The sequence below is a fragment of the Anomalospiza imberbis genome, chromosome 1 (assembly GCF_031753505.1).
Source record: "Anomalospiza imberbis isolate Cuckoo-Finch-1a 21T00152 chromosome 1, ASM3175350v1, whole genome shotgun sequence".
Classification (NCBI taxonomy): domain Eukaryota; kingdom Metazoa; phylum Chordata; class Aves; order Passeriformes; family Viduidae; genus Anomalospiza; species Anomalospiza imberbis.
In genome coordinates this window covers 1,698,176-1,708,491 of record NC_089681.1, presented here as the reverse complement: position 1 = coordinate 1,708,491, position 10,316 = coordinate 1,698,176, and the positions used below count along the sequence as shown (strand labels likewise).

Below are 10,316 nucleotides of genomic sequence, written 5' to 3'. Positions count from 1 at the left end.
CCAGGATCTAGACTTTGATGACCCTGGTGGGTCCTTTCCAGCTCAGGACATTCTGCAATTCTCAGATTCATGGAGCCCAATTCCCCATTCCCACAAAGATGAGTTTTCCATCAGGCCTCATTGTAACAGAAAATGGGTTTAGTTTGGTCAGTAGCACTTTTTGATGCTCTGTCCTTCTGCTTGGGCTTCCTTGCCCTGCAACACAGGAGAGAGGCCAACTGCACCTTGCTCTGCCTGACTCCCCCCAAACACAAGGCAGGGGAGGTGAGTGCCCCCCTCTTCCCCCATCACTCCAAAAGAAAGGCAGAGCTGCCCCACAGGGCTCAGAGGGGCAGGGACAGAGTTAGGGCTAGGGCTAGGGCTAGGGTTAGGGCTAGGATTAGGAGTAGGGTTAGGGCTAGGGTTAGGGTAAGGGCTAGGGTTAGGGTAAGGGCTAGGGTTAGGGCTAGGGTTAGGGCTAGGGTTAGGGTAAGGGCTAGGGTTAGGGTAAGGGCTAGGGTTAGGGCTAGGGTTAGGGCTAGGGTTAGGGTAAGGGCTAGGATTATGATTAGGATTAGGATTAGGATTAGGATTAGGATTAGGGCTAGGATTAGGGTTAGTTTTAGGGTTAGGGCTAGGTTTAGGGTTATGGTAAAGGCTAGGGTTGCAATTAGGCTTAGGTTTATGTTTAGGGTTAGTATCAGTGTTAGGGGTAGGATTTGGTTTAGTTTTAGGGCTCGGTTTAGGTTTAGGGCTAGGGTTAGGTTTAGGGTAAGGGCTACGTTTTGGATTAGTATTAGGTTTAGAGTTAGGGCTATGGTTATTAGGGTTATGTTTAGGGTTAAGTTCAGGGTGTGGTTTAAGCTTGGGCTCGTTTTGCCAGTCACTTCTTGGCTCCTTCCAAAGCCTTCTACTCTGCTTCTGTCATCTGTGAGCTGTGGAGAGAAAGGAGCTGTACAAATATGTAATAAATCCTGGGGTGATTTTGAGGAGCAGGGAAGCCTTTTTGAAGAAAAACAAACTCCCGAAATGCTGCGGAGGGAAAGGGAGAGATTTCCATTCGGAACATGCACTGTGCTAATCCAGCATAGCCGCCTGTCGGCTAAAACCCCGCATTTCAAGCCCCGGCTGCCCCTTTGCTCCAGTCCCCGCTTAACTGTATATGTCACTGATGCCTTTGGCCAGTGATGCTGCAGTGCTGGCTGGGGATGAGAGGCTGCTTTGCTGCGTTCCTCCACAGCCAGGGTTTGCAGCTCAGCTCGTCTAAACGAAGATTTTTCTTTCTTTTCTCCTTCTCCCAGGAGTTTTTAGGGATGCAAAAGGTTTGAAGGTGTGGAAATAGTGGCTGAAGTGCTGGATGATATGAAGAGAAGGGAGGAAAGGGGAAGAAGGCCGGGGGGAGGGGGTTAAGATGCCCTGGAGAGTCCCTTGGGGGAGAGATGGGCTGCTCCTCTCCCTCTCTGAGGTAGAGGGACAGAGGGTGCTGCCAGATGGGATCTTTACCTCTGCCCCTTGGGCAGACCTGTGCCCCTTCCCTGATGGGGGAGCAGCAGCCCTGGGCAAAGAGGGAGGTGATTTTTTTCAGGGAAAGAAGGTCGGTTTCCCCCTTTTGGAGTAGGAAGGGTTAAAAACAAGGGGCAGGTCCCGAAGTCTGACAGGATGCTGAAGTCGCCCAGCTCTCCACACACCTCCAGCCTTCTCCCTCTCCCTTCCAACCCCTTCCCACTCTCCCCTTCTCTGATCGGTAGGCTTCTCATTGCCGGAGGACCTTCCTCAGGCTGCAAACCTGGAGGCAGCACCTTTACCCCAGATCTGCCGGGATGTAGCACGTACCTTTCACCCCAGCCCATCTCCTCCTCCTCCATCTGCTCAAACTTTCCCTTCCCCCCTCCCCAGCCTCCTGCTACCCTGGGGTATTGCCTGGATGTGAGACCCCAAACTCCCGCACAGATTTTGGGTTAATGGAGCAAGGAATTGAGGAGGATGCTAGGAAAGAGGGAAAATTTAAACAATTAGGAAAGGGTTAACGGCTGTCGCCGTCTTCCTGGGCAAACCGTGCGCCCTGGTGCAAAGGCACGGCCGAGCCCGGGTGCTGGGGGAGGTCCCCTCATCCTCGCCGTTCCTCCCCGCAGCTGAGGGGCTGAGGAGCCACTGCCCCGATGCTCCCCGCCGCCCTGTCCAGTGTCCCGTTCCCCTTCCCAGGCTGTCAGCTCCGGGGGAGGCTCCGGGGGGCGCGATGAGAGAGCCCCAGCACCCCCCTCTCCTTCCCGGTACCCAGGCAGCGGCACCAGCGTCTCTGCGCATCCCTCTGCGGGCGAGCGGCACCTCTCCGTGCTGAGCCTTCGCAGGTTTTTGGGGGAGCGGGGCGGGGAGAGGGGAGGAAGCAGAAGCCTCGCCATCCTCACCACCACCATCCCGGCTCCCTCTTCACCTCCTGGCTCCCCGCTTAGGGCTAAGCTGTCCCGAGGAGGCTGCGCTGCTGAGCCGCCAGCGCGCTCCGGCTGTCGCTGGCTCCTCTGTTCTTTCCATCCATCCATCCATCCATCCATCCATCCATCCATCCATCCATCCATCCTCTCCTGCTGGAGGCTAGCGGAGCATGCCCGATGCGATACCGTGTCAGTTCGGGTCCTCGCCTATAGCTGCCTGTTTTACAAAGCTCCGATCCGTGCGTGTGCGTGTGTATGTGTGTGTGCATTTCAGCCCTCCCTCCTATCCCTCCCTCCCTCTCTCTCTCTCTCTCTCTCTCTCTCACTCTAATGTGTGATCTGGAAAGCTTATAAAAGCCTGATGTAATCCTTAATGCAGCCCCTGGCTACAAAGACTGGATCTAGTTTCAGAGAGAGAGAGATTCAGAAGCAGAATTAAAAAAAAAAAAAAAAAATTAAAAAGTGTGGGGGGAGAAGAGAGAGAAAGAAGGAAAAGCAGACGAGTGGATTTTAAACAAACATATCTTCCTGGAGAAGACCATTCTTGCTCCTCGCTGCTGGGAAAGCTACTCTGAACCCTGCTGTATATTTTTTTTCCAAAGGAGAAGACTTGATTGTCTGCTTGGATCTAATGATTTACTGGCTTTTAACTGCGTTTTTCCTCTCTTCTAAGGATTCCTCAAAAAACGGCTTAATTATTTTCAGCTTTTCTCTTCTACCTGCCTGTCTGCAGAGACACCAAAGGTTCTCCCTTCCTCTCCCTCCCCACCCCCATTTCTTTCAGGATTTTTTCCTCTTTTCCATTTAATACACACACACACACACACACACACACACACACATATATATATATATATATATATATATATATAAATGTATATATATATGTAGAGGCAAGAGTGGAGGAAGCAGAGGGGGAGAGAGAGCTCTGCCATCCTTTTGGACTTCACGCGCTGCCCAATGTTGGGCTGGTTACCCCTGGATATGTTGCTGGTTTCCATTTGGAATTTGACGAAGGGAAGAAGGAGGACATAAAACCTGGAGAGTTCGACAAGGTAAGGGGCTCCCGGCCACCGTTCCTTCTTCCACGGAGGGGAGGGAGAAGGGGAACGCGACTTCTCTGGCTGCGCTTTGCCTGGAGCGCAGGGGGGGTCTGTCTCCATCCCCAGGGGAGACGGCGATGGGGGCAGCGGTGGGCACCCACTCCTCTCCTTTTGCCCCTGGAAAGAGCACCCGGAGGATGTTTTCGTCCCTTCCACTCCGCAATTTGGACTGATAGAGCGTAATCATTCCCTGACACGGGAAGTTTTAACTTTTGTGCATGCAGGTCCTGTGGGCAAACATCAAGCACCGGTGGAAAATATTGAATGTCTGCAGGATGCGGAGGGGGAAATGCAGACGTGTCCCGGGGAATGGAGCTGGGGACTGGGTTGTCTGGGGGGAGAGAGAAGGCAGCCAGGCGAGGGAAGAGGAGCGGGGGATCGCGACAGGAGAGCTGCAGAGCCAGCCGGGGCTGAGCTGCAAAGTGCTGCGAAGCCGCGGTGCCTTCGCGGGCAGCCCTGGGGTCCGGGACTCCTCATCCCGCAATGTTGGCAAAGTCTCGGAAGGACAGGCAGCTGACTGCCCCGGGCATGAATCTGCCCTCATCACAGCTCCCTGCCTTCCTCTTTTCCTCGGAGAGCTCTCGGGGTGGGGGGGGGTCCTCGCTTGTTCGCTGCTTGGGTAGGTGGCACCTACCCAGGGCTGGAGGCTCCGGCTGGGGAGGCGATAAGCTCCTCATGTAGCTCCCCAAATGCCATTTTTCAGCACTTCGCTTCACACTGGGGGACAAAATTAACCTTTAGACTCTGTAGAGCCCCGAGCGTGGCACAGACACACAGACACACACACGCTGCTCCCGGCGCTGTGCTCCTGGGGGATGCTGGCACCCAGGCATGGCTTAGCCTTTCTTTGGGAGGGGGGAGCGGGTGGAGAGAGAAGGAGTCTCCATCAGGGATGCGTAATTACAAAGCATCTTGTTCTGAATCACCCTGTGTGGGAATGAACCGCAAAATTTGTCTCTCCCTCTTCCCCCACCGCCCCCTTGCCTTTCACGGCCTGACATTCGCTGATGGAGGGTGGCTGTTGATGCATCTTCAGACTTTCACAGAGAGGTGTTTTAGCCATGGCTCTGCCAAGGCTGCGAGGAAAAGGAGAAAAGAGGGATTGAGAGGGATCAGGCAGGGATTTCAAAGGGACTTCTCAGTCCTGGCTGAGAGCAGGCACCGGTTTCCGAATTGAAGGCACGGGCTGCAGATGAACTCTTCCAGGTACCTTCTGCTGTGACTCACGCTCGTGTCCCTGATCCTGCCCTGGCCAAGCAAACAACCCCTGTGAATCAGCGGCACAGAGAGGAGTGGGGAGGGAGGGGAGCATCAAGGCAAGGTCAAAGGGATGGAGGGCAAAAAGACTCCCCCCTTCCATCCCTGATCGCCCCATCACTTCAGAGCTGGGGCTTTCCAAGGCTCAGGCTCAACCCAGCTCCAGCACTGGGTCTGCTGAGTTGCCAGGGCCAGCTGACAGCTGATGGCTGAGGGAGGAGGAAGAGGAGAAGAGGAGGAAGGGGGCTGAGGAAGAGCGGAGCTACTTTGACAGATGCCAAAACCTGCGTGCGCGGCAGAGCGAAAATCGCAGCGCCTCGAAAGCCTCCCTGGGAGGGAGCCAGGGGTGCTCGGGGTGCAGGGTGCACCTCCCTAGCCTCGTTACCTGTTGATCACCTATAGGTTTCCTCTCACCTGGCCAGGCAGAGCCTGAGGAAAGCCAGGAGGGCTGAGCCCCCGGCACTCCGAGGAGTTGCCTGGTGACCTCCGCGGTGTAGCAGGGAGGGCTCTGTATTAATGATGATGACTCTGCTTTGGCTGGTGCTGAAATATCTGTATTATCTATTATCAGCTGGGAGACGAGGCTGGAGGCTTCGCAGGGCTGGGATCTCATCCAAAGTCCGGGCTGCTAAAGGAAACAAACAACTCCTCATGCATATTAAGTGGGTCCCTAATTAATTAATGACTCATTAACCTGGGTCCCACAGTCCTTCCTGTGCCCAAGACCTTGCTGAGGAAGAGGAAGGAGGTGGCAGGGCAGAGCCGGGGATGTTTTTACCCTTGGAGGGTGCTGAGGAATTGCACCAGCTCAGCCAAGCCGCACTGCCAGGGCACGGGGTGGCCACAGGGCTGAGCCAGGCAGGGGACAAAGGAGGGGGCTGAGCAGACAGGACATCCTGCCTGATGGGTCTCAGAGGGGCACAGGGGTGCTGGGGTTTGGAAAACCCCGGGGACCTCCATACCCCACTCCAGGTGTCACAGAGGGGTCAGGGTGCAGCATCTCTCCTGCTGCGGAGGACGAAAGGGAAGACCAGAAAGAAACTGGCACAAGGCACAGTCAGGGCAGGAGCAGGGCTCCCGGCCCTTTTCATGGCACTTGGGATGGTGTTGCAGAGCCCCGGGTGAAGGGAGAGGGGCTTGGAGCCCCCGGAATTGGCCAGTGAAGGTGGACAGGCTCAAGGAAGGACCGGCTGCAAAGTGGAGGGGATTTCTCTTAATGACTGTAGCCCCTTCTCTTTCTGTGAGGGAAAACGAGGCAGGGACGGTGTGCCAGGCTCCATACCCAGCATGGGAACTGCGTGTGTGAGGGGGGGAGTCAGGGGGAGATCCTTAACCCCCATCACACCCCAAGGAGCAGCCAAAGGCAACCACCACAGCTGGGGGAGCACCCGCATCCCATCCTCTGCCACCCCGGCGAGACCTGCATCGCCCTGTGCCCCGCAGGCACCCAGAGGTGCTCTAGGAAACCCCCACAACCCTTCCCTGCCTTACAGCACCCCACAAGCCCCTTTTACAACCAACCCAAACTTAGCGAAACCCACCCCAACACACACATCCCCACTCCATCCTTCTCACAGCATCGGGCCATTCCCGCTGCAACCCCGCTGCGGGAGAGGTTGGGAAAAGGTGTCGGGCATCTCCACCTAATGTCAGGGTTCCCCTCCCAGCCTCCCCCATCCCCAAGCGGCAGCGGGGGGGCTGCCGGGGGCGGCCGGGGCTTGCGGTGAGCGGCGGGGAGGTGGCGCTCGCAGCCCGGCTATCGCCTCTCGCCACCCCCGGAGCGCTCGGATGCTCGGCACAGCCCGCGAAGCGCTGCTCTCCCTATCCCCCCACCCCGCACCCCCCAAAAAACCCCCACCCGCACAGCTGGGGCTCGCAAGAAGCGCTGGCGCCCGCCCCGCACCCGAAAAGCGAAACCCATGGGGTTTATTTCCCACTCTCCAGCATCGCCTTCCCGTTGAGTTTTTGCTCCCTCCCTCCCCATGTTGTTTTTACCATGCTCTCCCGCATGTTTTATCCCCTCTCCCCAGTTTCAGCATCCTTGTGAAAGTAGAGGCTTCCACCGGCTCTCCACGGGAGTGGAAGTGCTGCTGCGTTCAGCTCCGATACTCCCATGCCCAGAATTGGTGGGGGGGGGGGGGGGGGGGGGAGGGCACGGAGGCAGCCCCCAGCTCCAAGGGCTTGCTGGAGGTCTCCACACTATCCCTCACTCCCTCCAGGTGGGAGAAAGGGATGCCCGAGCACTTTGCTCCCGGGAATCCACCCCGTGGTATCGTCCAGCAGGGATGGTGCCCGATCCTCGAGGGGGAGATGGCAGAGGGGCTTCCCGCAGTGCTTGTGTGGCTGCAGGTGGCTTTTCTTTCCCAGTTTTTTTTTTTGAGGGGGGGGGGGAGAAGGGGAAGCACTGTGCTCACAGATCCAGCTTCACCCTCTCACGTTGCTCAAGTGTATCAGGCAGGAAATCCTCTGTCATTGATACCTGTTGCAGGGTATCAGCTTGGCTCATTAATTAGCTCCAGAAAAACCTGTGCTGGTAAACAAATGACTCAAAGCTTTTCTCCGGGCCTGATCCCAGGCTTGTGGAATGCTAGTCTCTACCTTTCCAGGAGCCCTTTCTAGGAGAGGTGCAAAGAGAGAGGAGTATTTTCCTCAAGATGGATGACAGGCTGTCTCTGGAACCAGCTTGCCTCCTCCCCTTGGAGAAAATTCACATCCCCAGGCGAGCCTTCAAAGGGAAGGGAGCTGACACCTGGCCTGGAGGTTTGCAGGAGAGTCCTGTTCAGTGTCACAGAATGGATTGGAACGGCTAAAATGAGGCTGCAGACAAAACCCAGGGGTCCCCATCACATCCCAGTGTTCACCATTCACAGAATGCTCCTGAGTTCTTCTCATGGCTCCTTCCCCAAATTCCTCTGGGTTATCTGCTTGCCTGGAGTCTCCTGGGATACAAAAGGGCAGGAGGGTGATGCTTGTGTTTGGGGAAAACTTGGCAAAGAGTTAAATGCTGATGGGGATTGATGTCCATCCATAAATTTGGGTGGGGATTTGGGGCTCTGAAGCACTGGAAGGAAAGGACTGATGCACAGTTTCCTCAGCCAAAGGTGGGGACAGGGATCTCCTTCTTGGCATCTCAGTTGCCTTGAATCACATCTCTGCCAGGGAAAACAGCATTTGAATGTCCCATCTGTGCTGGAGATGCGCAGGGGCTCCTTTTGACTTGAAATGCACTGCTTTCCTTCAGATTAAATATTAGGAAGAAATTCTTTATTGTGAAGGAGTTGAGGCACTGGTACAGGTAGCCAGAGAAGCTGTGGCTGCCCCATCCCTGGAAGAGTCCAAGGCCAGGCTGGACAGGGCTTGGTGCAACCTGGGATAGTGGAAGGTGTCCCTGCCCATGGGAGGGGGGTGGAATGAAATTATCTGTAAGGTGTCTTCCAATCCAAACCATTCTGTGATTTTATGATTTATGCGTGGCCCCATCAGATGCCAAATCCACAGGAGACCAGCCCTCTAAGTCCCAAACCACCACGGCAGGGAGCTGTGGCAGCCCTCATTTCCCCAAGTCAGGCCCACCATAGATGTCATCCCAGTCTCCAGCATCCCGGTGTTGGAGGTCCCTCCTGTCCTGTATCCTTCCTTAATGCTCCTGCTGCCAAAAAGGCAATTCTTCCATTCCTTCCCTAGCCCATTACTGGGGGCATTTTATTCAGACCTAAGAAACCATCAACTGGAAGCCAAACCTCTCTCTTGGAGAGCAATCTAGAAGGGCAGCCCACAGGGGGAGTGAAATTCCTTTTCCCTTCCATTCACTCCGTGTGATATTTGGCTCTCTAATGTGGTTTACAGCATGCTGAGGCTACAAAACACAACAATAAAAAAAAAAAAAAAAGAAAAGGAAAATGAGCAGTAAATGAAGTCCCCTCAGAATATCCATTTGTCGTCACATCTAGAGTTCAGAATTTCCTCGCGGTGCCTCTTGGAGCGAGGGTTTTGTATTAGTCTGATTATGTTGAGATAATCTGTCATGTTGCTCCAGGAAGCTCTGAGGGAAGAGGACAAAAAAAAAAAAAAGGAAAGAAAAGATAATATTTTAAATCAGAGGGCTGCTAGATTGGTGACTTTGTCTGGCAGACACACATCACTGCCCCCTTTATGAAAATTTTAATTGGTTACCTCTGTCAGAGAAAATGAGAGATTTGCTGATTTTAATTTGGTGGAGCGAATCACTCCCTGCCAATGTTATCAAAATTAAACCGGAGATGGTTTCTTACTTTCCTTCTCCTACTCCCTCTGCATTTTCTTCTGAAATATCCCTCATAAAAGATTGATTAAGGAGTGACCAGCTGATGACAAATGAGGTGTTGAAGTGGCAAACTCTGCCGTGCTTGGTGTCATGCCTTATCCCTGGGACAGGGAGGATCAGGGAAAGCAAATGGCATCTGGAGGAAGAATGGACCTAGTAAGGAAATATAGATATTTCTGGGGAGAGGTAAAAACTGGAACAGATGGGTGTCACCCCATGTGGTGCACTCTATATTGGCTGAAGTGAGTGTATGAAACAAGATATATAAAATACATAAAGTCCTCTTTCCAGGGTTCCAAATACCATTGTGGTTTTAAGTTGGTGATTTGCTCCAGGTAGAGCTGCTGTTTGCTGGCTTGATGTGGCCTGGGAGCAGTCCAGAGGAATCCTGCATGTGTTTGGGGGCACCATTTCGTGCACGCCACGTGCATGTACTGGTATTTATTGTTGCCAGCTCTTTTTCTGAACACTGAGTTTTGGTCAGAGGCAGGTCTTGTGATACCCTCTCCCGTGATTTCAGCACTCCCACCTGCAGGCTCACCTTGTCAGCTGCCTGTTTCCAGGCTGGCTTTGCTAGATGGAGATGTTCCCTCAGTTTTTTGAGCTCAGCTGGCCTATAACAAAGTCCTTGCTGTTTGCAAAATGGCTCTTTTCTTCCTCCCCTCTGTCAGCTATTAGGAATATCCCATTCCTGGCAGACGTGCCCTATTCCATATTCATTGAGAATTAGCACAGCTCGATGTCTAAATGTTTTTGGGATAGGGGTCATGATATCCTGCTAGAATAGATTTGGAGCTGAAATGCTTTGTCTCTGTCCCATCTGTGCTCCTGTCTCCCTGGGGGATGATCCTTTAAGCCAACAGCTCCACAAACTGCTGAAGTTTGGGTTACCCAGCACCAAACCCCTGCAGCTGATTTTAAAAGCTGCTGTAGTGCAATTCTCCCTGTGGGCCAAGGAGACCCTCACAGGGCTGATCTCAGCCCCTGCCAAACCACGTGGCTCAGGGCAGGGGTCTGGTCACAATTAAGACTTTGGTCTTTCTGCACGTTGGTGCTCTCATTTGTGAAATGGGGAAGCCTGGCTTCCTCTTTCCCGGTGTGGCTCTGTGCCAGCTGTGTGTCCAGCTGGATGTGGTCAAACCACATTTCCTCTGGGATCCTGAGGTGAAGGGCACCAGCCGAGCACCAGGGATGATTTATTCTTCTTGTGCCTTGACTGTGAGCACATGTCCACCCTCAAACATT

General features: G+C 54.0%; 1 protein-coding gene across 6 annotated transcripts in view; it reads left to right on the top strand.

Annotated features, from left to right (window-relative positions):
- Nucleotides 1-2,333: 2,333 nt before the first annotated feature.
- Nucleotides 2,334-10,316, top strand: part of ADGRB1 (adhesion G protein-coupled receptor B1) — a 280,695-nt gene continuing 272,712 nt past the window's right edge. For all 6 annotated transcript variants that reach the window (XM_068176081.1, XM_068175784.1, XM_068175859.1 and 3 more), the window contains exon 1: nucleotides 2,334-3,463. The gene's annotated coding sequence lies outside the window, so the exon portion shown is untranslated. The remainder of the gene's footprint in view (nucleotides 3,464-10,316) is intronic.